Here is a 5,650-nt window from a genome sequence, read left to right on the forward strand (position 1 = left end):
TTTCTCATGGGTGTCAGGGGAAGAGACAGTTGCCATAACAGGGAGGACAAAGACTTCAGTTCTGTTGACCCTGGTCCAGCATTTTGGACATCCCCACCACAGACAGTCCTACACTGTCCTATGCCTCTGCCTCTTTCCCTGCAGATTTTAGCCACCCCACAGCTTCCCACCTTGCTCTGACCCCATGGTATCCCAAGTTTTACTGATGTCATTCTGTCCTCACTGGCTGTTGCTTCAAACACAAAGCTGAAGATTTGCCAGTGCCTCTGAGTTCCCCACAACCTATCCGGTTTCCTTCAAAGCCCTCCTGATGCTCCTCTAGCTCCCAAGATGTCCCAGCCCCACACTTGCTTGAATCCTCTATGTATATCCACATCCCAGCACTGAGATGCACATCGATCTTCTCCTGCATCCTTTTAAAGTCAACGCTCAACCTATTTCACCTCAGCATGACAGCACTCACCCCCCGCCCCCCCCCCCCCCCATACGCCCCTGCTATTTCAGGTCCTTTTCCTGCTTTTTACACACACTGCTGTGCACACCCCGCTCTCTCCCTGCACTCCCATGGGTCTCACAAACCCTTCCCGCTTCCCCTGCAGTTATGGGACCTCCCTCTGGGAGGGTCATGCATTTTCCAGCATCATGGATGGTTCTTGTGGTCCATCCAAGTGTGGGCAGTTAAGGAGGGGAAGAGAGCAACGCCAGCTCATGAGGCGAACTGAACACAGCCACCCCCAGAAGCGGGCATTCCCTCTCTGCCAGGGTGAGGCATGCACACAACATGGAGACATCTTCCTTATCTTTGCTGTGCACAAGAGGGGACTTTCTTCCTGACACCTTCCCAGGAAAAACCTCCTCTTCCTCCTCCACCCGCACAGATCCACTGCTTTCCATTTCTGGGCTCAGGCATGGCTGGAAGGATTTGCTAATGCCATGAGCCATCACTTTTTTTCTCAGGGACATCTCCCGACCCTCTCTCCCAGGCCTACACATGGCCAATCACTGCTGCTCAGGGCCACTCACTCTTCAGCAGCAGCTGGTCAGAGCTGGCCATTTCCCCGATGCAGGCACTGAGCCCAGCAGGAGAATGGAGATGGCCTCACAGCCAGACTTACCCATAAACTGGGTGAACGGCCAGCGCTGGAAATGACTGGTGAGAGAGGCTGGGAGGTGAAAAAGGCCCTGGGACACCTTCCCGGTCTGTCCATGCCACCAAGGACACAGACTGGCCTCCTCTCTCCTGCACCTGCGTGTCTTGGCTCCCATCCAGGAGCCCTGTCTGTGCACCACAAGCCGCCTGATGCGAGCCCTCATCCTGCACGGTCATGCAGTACAAGCTGTACACTGATGTTTTTCTCTCGCAGGAACTTTCCAGCTCAGCCCAGCTCCCTCCAAGACCTCCTACCTCCCCTGCCCTCTCTCCAGCCCAGCCCACTCTGGTCTGGCCCCACAGCACTACTTGCCACAGGGTGCTGCAGAGCTCTGGGCACTCACCCCAGAGCCCCAGCCCCTCTGAAGGGCACAGCAGACCCTGGGGGGGCAGAGAGGAGTCAGCCTCAGACATGGGGGGCCACAAGGACAAGGAGGTCAGTGGCACCCTGTGTCCCCTGTTTGCCTGTCCCACATATCCTGAGAGATCTGCAGCCCCTCTGTGCCATCCCGTCTCTGCAGGCTGGCACAAGAGCCCTAGTCCTTGTGGTCCTCAAGAGCTCCTGATTCCCCCAGCACAAAGCAGCCTGCCCCAAGCTGGTGCAGCCAGAAAGGTCTTTCTATTTCCCATTTATTTCTGCTATGCTGAGGATGGATCATAGACCAAGAAGTTGCTGCAGGTTCTTTTATTTTCTTAAAGAAAATAGTTCCCCATTTATACAAAGTCTCTGGGTCACACAAGATGAGTGGATCATAAGGGGAGGAATAATTTTACGTACTTGAAGACAACAACTTCCAAAGAGGAAAAAGCAAAAAAAAAACAGGAAAGGCAGACTTGGCCTGTCACGACCTACACTGGGAGTCAGCTGCAGAGGAAGGTAGGCAGCCTATGGCTGCTGAAAGATGTCCAGTTACCAGTTTGCTCAGGGCATCCTTGAGCTCCTGGTTCCTCATGCTGTAGATGAGGGGGTTCAGTGCTGGAGGCACCACTGAGTACAGAAATGACACCACCAGATTGAGAAGTGGGGAGGAGATGGAGGGCGGCTTCAGGTAGGCAACCATGGCAGTGCTGATAAACAGGGAGACCACGACCACATGAGGGAGGCAGGTGGAAAAGGCTTTGTGCCGTCCCTGCTCAGAGGGGATCCTCACCACAGCCCTGAAGATCTGCACATAGGACAGCACAATGAAAACAAAACACCCCAAAACCAGAAAAGCACTAACCACGATAAGCCCAACTTCCCTGAGGTAGGTGTCTGAGCAGGAGAGCCTGAGGATCTGGGGGATTTCACAGAAGAATTGGTCCAGGACATTACCCTGGCAGACTGGTAGTGAAAATGTACTGGCAGTGTGAAGCACAGAATTGAGAAACCCACTGCCCCAGGCAGCTGCTGCCATGTGGACACAAGCTCTGCTGCCCAGGAGGGTCCCGTAGTGCAGGGGTTTGCAGATGGCAACGTAGCGGTCATAGGCCATGACAGTGAGAAAAAAAATACTCTGCTGACAACAGAAAGAAAAAAACAAACACTTGAGCAGCACATCCCTTATAGGAGATGGCCCTGGTGTCCCAGAGGGAATTGGCCATGCATTTGGGGGGAGTGGTGGAGATGCAGCCCAGGTCAAGAAAAGAGAGGTTGAGGAGGAAGAAGTACATGGGGGTGTGGAGGTGGTGGTCAGAGGCGATGGTGGTGATGATGAGGCCGTTGCCCAGGAGGGCAGCCAGGTAGATGCCCAGGAAGAGCCAGAAGTGCAAGAGCTGCAGCTCCCGTGTGTCTGCGAATGCCAGGAGGAGGAACTCAGTCATGGAGCTTCCATTGGACATTTGGTCTCTCATGGCATGGGAGCCTGTTCATGGAGGAAAAGACATCAATGAGTTAGGAATGATTTCTCTGAGCAAAATCTATTCCATTTCTTATAGAAACCCCCAAACCACCTGTCCCTAATCAAGAAGACGTTTGGCAGGTCCCTTTTGTGAGCTCTGGTTGGTGCTGGCTGAGGGTGTCCCTGGCAGCAGTGCACTCTGCAGCAGTGGGCTCTGGGGGAGCCAGCGCTGCCCTACAGCAATAGGGAAATGGGAACGCAGGGTCTATGGTTAAATCCACTTGTGATATCAAAGAGCTTTTCCCCACTGTCTCTCCCAAGTCACCCAACCCTGGAGCAGAGCTGGGAGGATTTCGTTTTGTTTATTCTGCTCTAGTGGCCCCACCACCCCTGAGGAGTGTTTTTAAGGCAGAAATCCTTGGCATTAGTACTGCCCTCCAAGTGAAACCTTGTGGGTCCTGAGCAGCAAAGGGACCGTCCCTTAGTGCAGAGTGAGGACAGACAGTCTGTCCATCAGCCCTGGTCTCAGCTGCCTTGTGCTGGCACCTCTTTGAGCTGGAGGACGATGGCACTCAAGTGTTCCCCCCAAAAGAAACTGGACGCTGCTGAGAGCAAAAGAAATGCAGTTTCCAAGTGCAGACCTCCAAACCCCTCACCCTGCCTCAGCGTACCCAAGGAGGAGCTCAGCTCTCCCCTCCCAGCCAGGGGCACAGAGGGCTCACTGCCGCTGCCTGCGTGGAGCCACCCAGCAGCATTTCTGTGGCCTTAGCGCTGACTTGTCTTCTCCATGGGGCTCCTGCATAACACAGAGATGCCATGGGTGAGCTGTGCCCTTCTGGAGGGCACCCTGCAGCCCAGCAGGGCCCCCCAGGGAAAGAGTCAAATGTCCTAAACATGGGGCATCCATAAGGAGTGTTGGCTCTCTCCCAGCCCTGCAAAATGCATTGCCCAGAGCTTCCAACTCTGGTGGGAACTACAGCAGCATGGACAGGAGAGGAAACATGGATAAATGCCCTAATGCTACTGTCAACAGCAGCAGGATAGACAAATGGGTACTCCGGAGTTTCTCCTCATGAGGGGCCCTGTTGAGAAGGAGTGACTCAGCCTGAAATCCCATGGCCTTGGGGCCACAGGCTGTGCTTCACCTACATGGCAGAGGAGACCTGATGAGGGGTGGTGTGAGCTCCAGGGGAGGTTTCTGCACTGCAGGGGATGGCAGGGAGGTACCCAGTTCCCCCTCCCACAGTCTTTCTGAGAGTAGCTCCCTCTCCCTCCCTGCCTGTGTCTCTGCTGCCTGGAGTTCTCCCCGAAAGGAGCTATTTCTCTGTCCCCATGTGTCTGCTCCCTGCCAGTGCTCAGAGACCCCAACGCACCCGCTGTGTGCTCAGCTCTGCCCTGCAGACACCTCCTGGCAGCAGGGCACTGCCCAGCGGCATCTCTGTGTGTGCAGAAGCTAAGGAGCAGCTCAAACAAGTCCCACAGAGACCACCGAGGTGATGCTCTCGTGCTGTCTGTAGGCTGAGCAGTGCCTTAGGGGGACTAGATGAGGTTCCTTGCAGACCTATCCATCTCTCAGTGCAATGCTCCTGGAGTCTCGGTGTCTTGTCCAACTTCAACACCTCCATCACTCTCTCCCTGCCCTCTCTCCTCTCCCTCAGTGCAGGACATGAACTGAGCTCGACCTGGGATCTCTCAGTGTAACTGTTAAGGTGTCTCAGAGGGTTGTCCACACCTGACAGATCCATTTCCGTTCCCACCCATCCAACTAGTATAATCTTCAGTGCAAAGACTCAGGAATGCACAAGCTGAAGCAGGAAAGCCTTGCTTTGACTGTCATCTTTGAAAGATCCTCTCCAGAAATGTGCTGGGGGTGATGTGGAGCTGTGAGCAGCCCTGACACACACAGCACCCTCTCAACAGCAGATGGACCCCCCCTGGCTAGCGGTCACTCCTTCCACCCTGAGCTTCTCCCCACAGTGCCCTGGGGAGCTCCCTGGGCAGGCTGAGTGCTGACCCTGGCAGGCAGTGGAGTCCCTGTCCCGGCTCACAGTGCCCTGGGGTGCAGGGACCATGCTCTGAAGGACAGCCCTGGGCACCCCTGGATGCACACCCACCTTTACACCCCTGCAGGCGTCCCCGGGAGAAGGCAGCCATCATACCCTGTCCCTCTGACAGTGCAGGGAGGAATCCCTGCTGTGGAGCACATCCTTCTCCTCTATACTAGGGAATCTGTGAGAGTCCTCCGGGAAGTTCCTACAGGCTATGGGATGAACCAGGTCTAGGAGACCCCTGCAGAATACTCATTATTATTGCCCTGCAGCTCAGAGACTTACCATATAGAGGGCTGTGAAGATTTATCTCCCAGTGAACTCTCAGCTGTCGTCCCACTCCACACTGCCTTTAATCTCTCTCTGCCTCGATCCTCTCCCCTCGGTGCCTGCAGGCAGTGCCCTCAGCCCTGTTGCGCTTTGAAGAAAAGCTGCTCCTGGGCAGGGCTGTCTCTCTGCAGCACTGCCCACTTGCCATCAGCTCCCTCCCTCCACCCCAGGAGCCCAGCCCAGCTCAGCAGCAGAGGACCAGCCCAAGGCAGCACTTTCTCTGCCCCCTCTGGGCTCCCTCCAGGTGTCCCTGGGGCTCCAGGGGAATCTGCTGTGAAACAGGCTGAAGGAATCACTGCTGT

General features: G+C 55.4%; 1 pseudogene; it reads right to left on the reverse strand.

Moving 5' to 3' along the window:
- Positions 1–1,992: 1,992 nt before the first annotated feature.
- LOC132320193 (olfactory receptor 14A16-like) lies at positions 1,993–2,971 on the reverse strand (annotated as a pseudogene).
- Between the last annotated feature and the right edge of the window lie 2,679 nt (positions 2,972–5,650).

The sequence above is a fragment of the Gavia stellata genome, chromosome 34 (genome assembly GCF_030936135.1).
Source record: "Gavia stellata isolate bGavSte3 chromosome 34, bGavSte3.hap2, whole genome shotgun sequence".
Lineage (NCBI taxonomy): Eukaryota > Metazoa > Chordata > Aves > Gaviiformes > Gaviidae > Gavia > Gavia stellata.